The sequence below is a fragment of the Protopterus annectens genome, chromosome 1.part1 (genome assembly GCF_019279795.1).
Source record: "Protopterus annectens isolate FY-2018-M chromosome 1.part1, PAN1.0, whole genome shotgun sequence".
Lineage (NCBI taxonomy): Eukaryota > Metazoa > Chordata > Ceratodontiformes > Protopteridae > Protopterus > Protopterus annectens.
In genome coordinates, this window is record NC_056726.1 from 1,542,789,006 (window position 1) to 1,542,801,245 (window position 12,240).

The window sequence follows — 12,240 nt, forward strand, 5'->3', positions numbered from 1 at the left end:
GGAATGTCCAAGGAAGGAGGAAGGGACTCACCTTGTCAAGTGTACACTAGCTGAATTACATTTAAACCCCTTTAACTCCTACAGTCTGATACCACACAGGAAGATGAAGCCTCACAGAGATGGAAAGGTTGTCCTAGTGGGGAGGGAGGAGACAGTCTGAACAGGCAACTTGTCATTCTGGCTGGAGGGACTGTCATTGGACTTTAGGGGTGTTTTCTTTCTTTTGCAGTCCCTTGCCACTGCGTTTTAAAGTCCTGTTTGATGGCTCATTGCTGCTTCAATTGCTTATCGAAAAAGGGACTTAAGAAGGTTAATAAGAATTTGCTTTAAGAAAGGAGGGCTGAAAACCTGAGACACCTCTTGAATCAACTTTTCAGTTTCATCAAACTTCTTGAGCACGTCAGCTGCAGAGCAGCCAGACAGTTTCCTTGTCTAAGAAAGAAGATAACAATTCAGTTTTACCATTTACAGGAAGGTTCTGAGTTCACACCCAAGCCACTCTTCCTATTACTGACTTAGAAGCTGCAACTCTGGAGAAAGAGTCAGCATTTTCACAAGCACATTTTGAAGCATGCTTAGTAACATGACAAGCAGATGTCAAAGAGGCATTGAAAAATTGTTTACATTAAGAGCTTGACCATTTAAAATCCTGATGGTTACAATAGCAGAAGAATAAACTACCTATCTATATCAAACAAAGCTCCTCATTAGCACTCTTCAAGAAAAATCTTGATGATTGGATGAGAAATAAGAAATTCACCCCGGGGATCACCGCTGTGGCTCTGCTCGACAGTGGCACAGGAAAATAACTTTCTTGGGTGGCAAAAGTCAGGATACTTTTTTGGCTGAGCTTGTATAGGCCCCAGGGCCGATAGCCTAGTACCTACCTATGAACCTATATACTTTTTTCCCCAACTTGTCAAACGCTTTCCCATCTTTGTCAGAAGAAATTAGGTTAGCAGTGGTAATCTGCTTAGGAGATACAGATGGTACTACTGGTTCAGCTTTAGGGCTTTAAAGGAAATACATATGAGTCTGAGATACCCTACATAACCAATCAGACTTCCTGTGGGCTGGCAGGATGACTGTCAGACAAACTAGCAATGGTGAGAAAAAAATATTCTCTAAAGCAGGTAAAATAGAAGAAACAGCTGTAGATTTAGGCATGTCCACATGTAACAAATCACAGTTCATTTTCTGTGCAGTTGGAATTTCATTCTTCTCCCACTGGAAAACCTGTTTTATCATACGTAAAGTGTCAGAAAAAGATAACTCTTTACGGGGGAAATCTGAAGCCATACTTTCCTTAAAATCAGGATGTTCAAATTGAGAAGAAATTCCTGAAGTTCCACCATCACCCTGCAATGTCTTCTAACTGACAGTCCAAGTCAGAAAGAAAGGAAATCCTTTTTTCTTTTCTTGTCTACATGTATGTTGTACCTTTGTCTGTGCCAGGGTCATGGCTGAAAAGGGTCCTCAGACCAGTTCATTTACCTGGTTAACAAATAGCAATAAATAAAAATAATAAAGTAGTAGTGGAGAAGGAAAAGGTAGTAATGAGCTCTGTAGAAAATCCATGCAACTCTTCCCCTTCAATTCAAATAAAAACAGTCAAAGGCAAGATTTTCTCACTGTTTTCACTTTTCTTGAGAAACGTCCTGGAAAATAGTCAACTCATAGCAGACATTCATTCCAGCCTCAGGATCCATATTTCAGCTGAGTGAAGAACCTTCAGTGACCCCTTACCCTAAGACTGTTGAGTGGTTCTCACCTTCCTGCTGAGGGCATCACAACAGCTGCAGAGGGTGCGGCTATTCTCCAGTCCTCAGTGGCCGTAGGTGCAATGCCAGAGAAACTGGAGTTGTCAGAGGAACCAAAAGTGGCCACAGCAGACTTTCCCACCAGAGGCTGAGGCATGACAGGAGCCAATGTGGCACTTAGAGACTACCTAACTACTTTCTCTTCATGATGGACAGGAGAAGGTAAAACTATAGAGACTGATAGCTGCTCCACAGGTTAGCTGAGAATGGCACTTCAAAGGAGGATAGTGGAGTCTGGACAAGTCAGTAAAAGGTAAAGTAGAGAAGACGTGGCACTCAGCTAAGTAAACCACTGACAGTCCTCCACAGGCATAATATATTACCCCAAACACTCAAACATTATACAACCTGTAGGAAAGTTTTGTCAAAAATTAGAAAAATTAGAATGCAGTGACAGTCCAAAAACATTCAGTGTCAAAACAAATGGTCAAAAAAACAAAGTTTTCCTCAGAAGAATAATTTTACTGGATGGCTTTCCCCAATGGGGAATAAGCTGCACAGCCTTGAAGGATCATTAGCCATCCGATAGTTCTTCAGAGCCTGCCAAAGTAGCTCACTTCAGTGGCAAAAAAGGTTTCATTGCTTTGGTGCTGTATCTATCTTTATTTTGGAGCTCTGTTCAAGCTCCTGAGAGTTAGAGGTGGTGGGAGTCATCTTTAAGCTTTGAAAGCTGTCCGGTCACTGGGACTGGACAAAATAGCTTAAGCTACTGAAAATGTGATCCAAATGTTAAGCATATATTATTTTTATCCTTAGCCTTGACCTCATAATATAGGTTGTGATTGAAAAGTTGAAAGGAACTCATGTAGCAGCCTACAGTACACTTAAACAGTTAACACACAGCAAAGACTTCACAAAAATATGAAGAGGAAGAGGGCATGCAAAAGTCAAGATAGTGTACTTCAAAAACAGATTAAGCAAGTAGCCTGTAAGGAACATTAAAAAGGGAAATTTTCAGTCTGCATCCGTTATGTCTGTTTGTAGTACTAGCCTGAATACTCATCCAGGGTAGTTAAATGACATTTCTATAGATCTTCCTAATAAAGCATTTACAGGGTGGCCAGATTACCGGCCCAGGTCTGAAATGTGGTTAGTACATCAAAATGCATTTCACTTTTATTGTATGTTTGGGTCACTGCAGTAATATTGATTAAACTTTAAACTATAGGAAAGAGTGCATGATGTAGTTTGTTCCTAATTTATTGGGACTGCTGTGCAATTATAAAGTCTGCTATTCAGACCAGTCAAGTAATGGATTTGCCTGTAAGTGTGCCTTATACTTACATATGTGTGCTTGTGTTATTAATCATAGAAAGTGACAATTATGTACCAAGTATACATCCTTTCAGGAAGCATTCTGCAAAGAGAAATTGTATTACCTTTTCAGTTTCACATGTGTTCCCCGGGTCTATATTATAACATCGAAGTCTTAAAACGTCGAATGTTATAATATCTAACCATTTCGATTGAAAGACTATAACATCGAACACTCAGAATAGTGAATTTTTTCCCAGGAAAAAAATTTGCTGTTCCGACAAACATACACACAACACAAGCCCACCAAAATAAATAATCCACACATATACACTTCACAAAACCCTACACTAAACCATACATACACTACTAGCTATCCACTTACCTTAACCCAACCCTAACCCTAAGGTCCGTAACTACAGCACACTCACCTTACCCGCTCCCTAACCCTAAGGTCCCTAACTATCGCACACTCACCTTACCCGCTCCCTAACCCTAAAGTCTCTATCGCACACTCACCTTACCCACTCCCTAACCCTAAGATCCCTATCACACACTCACCTTACCCGCTCCCTAACCCTAAGGTCCCTATTGCACACTCACCTTACCCGCTCCCTAACCCTAAGGTCCCTATCGCACACTTACCTTAACCGTTCCCTAACCCTAAGGTCCCTAACTATCACACACTCACCTTAAACCGATATGTTCGCACACTTATCTTAACCCGGTCCGTAACCTTTGCTCCAAAGTCGAGGAAATAGCGAAGCTGCAGAAACAGCCCACTGAATACTTTCCCTAGGAAAGTATTCGATATTCTGCAGCTTCGCTATTTTCAGCGTTCGGTACATAGGGTTCAATATTATAAAATTCGAAGTTTTAAGACTTCGATGTTATAATATAGACCCGTGTTCCCCACCCCCACCCTCATGCATGCTACTTGATATTCTATACAGCAACCATAAACAACATATATGTCCAGTAATCCAGATACATAGTCATAAGCAACATATATGTTCAGTAATCCAGATACAATCATAAGCAACATATATGTTCAGTAATCCAGATACATAGTCATAAGCAACACATATGTTCATTAATCTAGATACAGAGTCATAAGCAACATATATGTTCAGTAATCCAGATACAGAGTTGTAAATAACATATATGTTCAGTAATCTGGATACAGACTCATAAGTAACAAATATGTTCAGTAATCCCTATACAGAGTCATAAGTAACATATATGTTCAGTCATCAGGATACAGAGTCATAAGTAACATATAAGTTCAGTAATCTGGATACAGAGTCATAAGTAACATATATGTTGAGTAATCTGGATAAAGAGTCATAAGTAACATATATGTTGAGTAATCCGGATAGAGAGTCATAAGTAACATATATGTTCACTAATCCAGATACAGAGTCGTAAGTAACATATATGTTCAGTAATCAGGAAAACATATATGTTCAGTAATTCAGATACAGAGTCGTAAGTAACATATGTTCAGTAATCAGGATAACATATATGTTCAGTAATCCAGATACAGAGTCGTAAGTAAAATATATGTTCAGTAATCAGGATAACATATATGTTCAGTAATCCAGATACAGAGTGGTAGGAAAGACATATGTTCAGTAATCAGGATAACATATATGTTCAGTAATCCAGATACAGAGTCATAAGTAACATATATGTTCAGTAATCAGGGTAACATATATGTTCAGTAATCCAGATACAGAGTCGTAAGTAACATATATGTTCAGTAGTCAGGATAACATATATGTCCAGTAATCCAGATACAGAGTCATAAGTAACATGTATGTTCAGTAATCCAGATACAGAGTCGTAAGTAACATATATGTTCAGTAATCCAGATACAGAGTCGTAAGTAACATATATGTTCAGTAATCCAGATACAGAGTTGTAAGTAACATATATGATCAGTCATCAGGATACAGAGTCATAAGTAACATATATGTTCAGTAATTCAGATACAGAGTCGTAAGTAACATATATGTTCAGTAATCAGGATAACATATATGTTCAGTAATCCAGATACAGAGTCGTAAGTAACATATATGTTCAGTAATCAGGATAACATATATGTTCAGTAATCCAGATACAGAGTCGTAAGTAACATATATGTTGAGTAATCCAGATACAGAGTCATAAGTAACATATATGTTCAGTAATCCAGATACAGAGTCGTAAGTAACATATATGTTCAGTAATCAGGATAACATATATGTTCAGTAATCCAGATACAGAGTCGTAAGTAACATATATGTTCAGTAATCAGGGTAACATATATGTTCAGTAATCCAGATACAGAGTCGTAAGTAACATATATGTTCAGTAATCCATATACAGAGTCGTAAGTAACATATATGTTCAGTAATCAGGGTAACATATATGTTCCGTAATCCAGATACAGAGTCATAAGTAACATATATGTTCAGTAATCAGGATAACATATATGTTCAGTAATCCAGATACAGAGTCGTAAGTAACATATATGTTCAGTAATCCAGATACAGAGTTGTAAGTAACATATATGATCAGTCATCAGGATACAGAGTCATAAGTAACATATATGTTCAGTAATCCAGATACAGAGTTGTAAGTAACATATATGTTCAGTAATCAGGATAACATATATGTTCAGTAATCCAGATACAGAGTTGTAAGTAACATATATGTTCACTAATCAGGATAACATATATGTTCAGTAATCCAGATACAGAGTTGTAAGTAACATATATGTTCAGTAATCAGGATAACATATATGTTCAGTAATCCAGATACAGAGTTGTAAGTAACATATATGTTCAGTAATCAGGATAACATATATGTTCAGTAATCCAGATACAGAGTGCTGTGTTAAATGAAGAAAATAAGATTTTTAATTGATATTGAGCAGGATATATACAGGGAATTAAGCATTAATAAAAGTCAGACAGCTCTTGAGTTGGGCAAGCTGTTAATTCCCAGAATTCATTTTTACAGTAACCGGTACCCATGGTGATTGATAGATGCAGGATAACTGTCGTTTCTGGTTTCTTGAGAGTTATTAAAAATAGACCTGACTAATACTGTACCCTATACTATTTGTTTGGTTTGATTTGTTCTTGGGTTAGGGAGAGAGGGACTGTATTCATATCTTCCTTTTAAAACTCTAAAACTCTAAAAACATAAGGTATGTTTCTGCACTGGGGGGGCAGAAAGTGCAACACATGAAAATGGTACTATATTTCTTTGATTTCTTTTCTGGTTGCTTGAGTTCCAGTTAACTGAGAGTTTACTGCACTTCACAATAGAGTACAGTTTATGCTATCTTACTTCTCTATGCCCCTGTCTGGTTCTGTCTAGCTCTTGTTCTCTGTTTCCAATACTCCTCATTTCCATGTAGCAGTTTTATACATGCTCATCAATGCAGTCAGTATTTGGCATTCAGATATGCTTGTTCCAACTTCCTATTGCATCTCACATACTTTCCACAGATTTGACACATACTGAACATGCATACATACATACATACGTCCATACATACACGCATGCATGCATACATACACAGATACTATACCAGTCTGCACAAACAGCAAGCACGTCTTAAATTCCTCAAATATACATTATAGTTTTAAAGAGCTGAACAAATACTAAACTTGAAATTAGTTCTCAGTTGCGTCTGTTTCTCCTGCTACCTTTTATTCAGTTTAAGTTGGATATTAACACTTTCTTCTAATAACACAGTTATCTCCGGACCATTTTATTGGTGTGAGAAACATACCCTTGAACTTGGACATATAACAAATCAGCATGGCAAGGCAAGTCAGTGTATCCTCATTTAAAAAAACAAATCTTAAAAATGTCAAAATGAAATAAACTCCTGTTGATTTTTTTTTCCGAATAGCCTCGTATTGATACAGAGGACCAGACCACATTTAATGCATTATATTATGGACACTTTCAAGTAGGGAAACAATCAATATGTTTTTTTGGATGTGATACACAATGGTGTTAGACACAAAAATAACATGAAACTAGACACATTAAGTGATCAGACATCACTGCTGAACTTCAGACCTGTAAGACAGTAATTGTACCCACAGAGAAACAGTCTCACCAAAAGCTTACATTAGCACTAAACCTGGGCTGCATCAAATGGCATCTACTGGCACTTGTCAGCCACTCTGAAGACATGACTGTCATGCAGTCTGGAGAACAAAATAATAATTACTGTATATGCCACAGGCTGTGCTGACTCATAACAGCAACACTGTTTGTATTTCTGTGATTATTTCCAGTATATTGATTTGTATTCTATCTCCGTGAAGTTTGACATAACCATATCATAACTTCATTCCTAGACATATACTTCATAGTCACTGTAGTAAAAACACTCTTCAGAGTAGAATTGTCTGAAGACAATACCAAAATTTATAAGGTAAAGTCTCATAACTTGCTTGCATTTTGAAACATTGGGCCCAGATTATTAAGTCTAAGGAAGGTTGTAACCCCGAGACTGTGGACAGAAATGAACAGATGAGCAATAACTGCATGGTGACCATTTTTGTACAGCAATAGAAGCAAGGGAAAAGGGTGTTTTTCTCTACTTCATGGGATAGCATTGCAAATTTATGCAACTGAAAGTGCAGTATGGGGAAAATTAATAAAGATGGCAGGAAACAGTTATGTTATAAATGTGCCAAAGCTATGCATGAACTTTTCTGTCTCAAAAAAAAAAGAAAGATATCTGCTAAATATCCTTTGGCACAGGACACTGGAATATCAGCTAGTGTGCCTAGACCAAAAGCAATGAGAGTTGAAAAGATAATGGTGACTGTCTTAACCTGATAGATACAAAGTACAGGATTTAGGTCTGACCTCTGGTTACTGACTAGGCTTGTAATACTCTGCAAACTGATAGCCTATTATTTCCTATGAAGTTAGCACTCCTCCATTTCTATTATTTTTTGTTTGCCATAGTTTGGGAACAATGAACACAGTGGCTGAACTTTAACAAATAACATGTACTAATAAGGTTCATCATCTTCTTTTGGCTGTTCCTGTTAGGGGTCGCCACAGCAGATCATCTGTTTCCATTTCTTCCTGTCCTCTGCATCTTGCTCTGTCACACCAACCACCTGCATGTCCTCTATCACCACATCCATAAAACTTATCTTAGGCCTTCCTCTTTTCCTCTTACCTGGCAGCTCCATCCTTATCATTCTTTTCCCAATATACTCTGCATCACTCCTCAGCACATGTCCAAACCAACGCAATCTCGCCTCTCTTGCTTTGTCTCCAAACTGTCGGACCTGAGATGACCCTCTAATATACTGATTCCTAATCCTGTCCATCCTAGTCACACCCAGTGCAAATCTTAACATCTTTAACTCTGCCACATCCAGCTCTGACTCCTGCCTTTTCGACAATGCTACCGTCTCCAACCCATATAACATAGCTGGTCTCACTACCATCTTGTCGACCTTCCCTTTCACTCTTATTGGTACCCTTCTGTCACAAATCACTCCTGACACTCTTCTCCACCCATTCCACCCTGCCTGTACTCTCTTCTTCACCTCTCTTCCACACTCACCATTACTCTGAATTGTTGATCCCAAGTACTTAAACTTATCCATCTTTACCAGCTCTACTCCCTGCATCCTCACCATTCCTCTACCCTCCCTCTCATTTACACACATATATTCTGTTTTAGCCCTGCTGACCTTCATTCCTCTCCTCTTTAAAGCATATCTCCACCTCTCCAGGGTCTCCTCAACCTGGTCCCTACTCTCACTACATATCACAATGTCATCTGCAAACATCATAGTCCACGAGGCCTCCTGTCTAATCTCATCTGTCAACCTGTCCATCACCACTGCAAATAAGAAAGGGCTCAGAGCTGATCCTTGATGTAATCCCACCTCCACCTTAAACATATCTGTCACTCCCACCGCAGTCCTCACCAATGTCACACTACCCTTGTACATATCCTGTACCACTCTTACATACTTCTCTGCCACTCCCGACTTCCTCATACAATACCACAACTCCTCTCTAGGCACCCTGTCATATGCTTTCTCTAAATCCACAAAGACACAATGCAACTCCTTCTGACCTTCTCTGTATTTCTCCAACAACACTCTCAGAGCAAATATTGCATCTGTAGTGCTCTTTCCTGGTATGAAACCATACTGCTGATCACTAATCATCACCTCCCTTCTTAACCTAGCTTCCACTACTCTTTCCCATAACTTCAAGCTGTGACTGATCAATTTTATCCCTCTGTAGTTACTGCAGCTCTGCACATCACCCTTATTCTTAAAAATAGGTACCAAAACACTTTTTCTCCACTCCTCAGGCATCCTCTGACTTTCAAAATTTCATTAAACAATCTGGTTAAAAATTCCACTGCCATTTCTCCTAAGCACCTCCATGCTTCCACTGGTATGTCATCTGGGCCAACAGCCTTTCCATTCTTCATCCTCTTCATAGCTGTCCTTACTTCCTCCTTGCTAATCTGCTTCACTTCCTGATTCACTATCCCCACATCATCCAACCTTCTCTCTCTCTCATTCTCTTCATTCATCAGCCCTTCAAAGTACTCTTTCCATCTGCTCAACACACTCTCCTCACTTGTGAGTACGTTTCCCTCACTATCCTTTATCACCCTAACCTGCTGCACATCTTTCCCAGCTCTGTCCCTCTGTCTAGCCAATCGGTACAGGTCCTTTTCTCCCTCTTTAGTGTCCAATCCCTCATACAACTCTCTATATGCCTTATCCTTAGCCTTCGCCACCTCTCTATTTGCCATGCACTTCATCTCCTTATACTCATGTCTACTTTCTTCATCTCTTTGACAATCCCACTTCTTCTTCGCCAGCCTCTTCCTCTGTATACTCTCCTGTACTTCCTCATTCCACCACCATGTCTCCTTGTCCTCCTTCCTCTGTCCAGATGTCACACCAAGCACCTTTCTAGCAGTCTCCCTTACAAGCTCTGCTGTAGTTACCCAGCTATTTGGTAACTCTTCATTGCCTCCCAGTGCCTGTCTTAACTCTTCCCTGAACTTCACCTCACAATCACCCTTTTTTAACGTCCACCATTTAATCCTTGCCACTGCTTTCACACTCCTCCTCTGCTTCTTGATCACCAACATCATCCTGCAGACCACTAATAAGGTTAATAAAGTTAAAAATATATTTTTTATTCATTTAATTCAAGCACACAGCCCTGACATATTGATCATCGGTTTATTCCATTATTATGTACTAAACAAACTAGCATCAGTATTTTAGCATGAGTGGATTTGATTACAGTAGGTAGGCAAGGCAACAGGATGGACGGAGATAAAAAATAATAATAAGTAATATGACAATAGGATACAAAACTGGAGTTTTTTCTTCCATTTTTATGAAAAGGATGTTTCTGTTCAGGTGGGTAATACTGGCAAATAGGGTTCTTTCACCATCATTACCTTGCAAATGTCTAGTGAGATATGATGTAAACCGCTGCAGCAATAAAAATAGACAACATTTTATTGTCTTTCTTGTTTCAGGCTTATTTCACATAAATTATCCTGCTAGCAGAAAGATTACAACCTGTTAAAAATAGAGTGCAAAACGCAAAAGCAATGTCATGGATGAGAACCTTGATCATAGTATTGCAAAGGGCATGATTATAGTCACTTTTGCATCTCCCTGCATCAGAGTAGCTAAAGAGGTAAACAGAACTGCATACAAAGGCAATATGTTTTCAGTACCGTAAGAAAATCAAATGACAAAGATCACCAAATGCACCGATAAATCCAACTCACATCCAGGAACTCTGTGTTTCACAAAAAGTGAGTCACAGGATGAAAGGAACATAATACAGAAACTTTTGAAGTTTCAGTGTTTTAATTCAAGGAAATTATAATTATTTCCTATGTGGAACTGTTTTCAAGGAATGTTTTTGCAGAGTATGGAATGTTTACAATGAACGATCATTATCAGTAACCTTTATGGTGTAAAAAAACAATTTTTTGTCCCTTACAATAGACCCTATAATCAATGTTCCTGTAAGGCAAATGTTCCAGTACAAGGGGTGACAAAACTCAGGAAGAGAAACTTGTACTTAACTTTAATGTGTTTTTCTGTAATTATGTATAATGCATTGTGACATAAATGCTTTGTACCTGAGATGATTTTGTTACTGATACATGATTTTAATAACTAAAGCAAAAAAAAAAAAAAAAAAAATATATATATATATATATATATATATATAAATTATATCATCTAGAGCAACATTCTTCTATTCTGATTGTGTTTATGATTAATTTAGTTGCATAATGTCCTTGATCACTACATTTTCAAACGTGAAGTATCAAAATCAGCTAAAAATATGAAAGCTTACTGTTTAGTCGATCATCAGGCACTATATGCATTCCATTCCTCTAATTATAACTACGTCAAGGGAAATGTGTTTGTCACACTGCTGTGTCCCCCTTTGTGCCTTGCTTTTAGGAGTGCATGAACACATGCTTCTGTGGCAGCAGGAAGGCACTTAGCGACAGATTGTCGCAGTTGTTTCTGGATGAGATGCAGATTGACGGCAGGTGAAGTGGTAATGAGAACATTTTTTTTTTCTTGGGTAATATCTGATTCAGCTGTCTGCAGCATAATAAATATGCCATGCAAGTGATCTACCACCTAAGGTATGTACCGATAAATCACATTTATCATATTTTAACAATTGATTTATAACTATTCACACACACACACACATATATATATATATATATATATATATATATATATATATATACGGTTTACCTTCAAAATGTTGAATGCTAAATGGCTGAAAATGAATTGGTTGACTGCACTATACTGAATGATCAAAATGCTGAAATAAAATTAGTCTAAACTCACAATGTCAAAATTATCGAATTTGCCCATTTCTGCACTGTAGTGCAATATCATAGTTGGTATATTTAAGTAGAGGGGTGTGGGGGGTGTAGGGGGAAGCCCCCCTGCAAAATAGTAGAGGTGATCTCATTGCTTTTAGACATTTTGATCATTCATTGTTTTGGGTTTAGATGTTATTTTTCAACAAAATGAACATTAGACATTATGGCATTCGACATTTTGAAGGTAAAACTATATATACAATTATATACATA

At 38.0% G+C, this 12,240-nt stretch overlaps 1 long non-coding RNA gene across 1 annotated transcript in view; it reads right to left on the bottom strand.

The window, feature by feature from the left end:
- LOC122813833 overlaps positions 1-11,594 on the bottom strand; it is a 116,312-nt gene extending 104,718 nt beyond the window's left edge. Inside the window, exon 1 of the long non-coding RNA XR_006366736.1 lies at positions 11,475-11,594. This is a non-coding gene — a long non-coding RNA (uncharacterized LOC122813833). The remainder of the gene's footprint in view (positions 1-11,474) is intronic.
- Between the last annotated feature and the right edge of the window lie 646 nt (positions 11,595-12,240).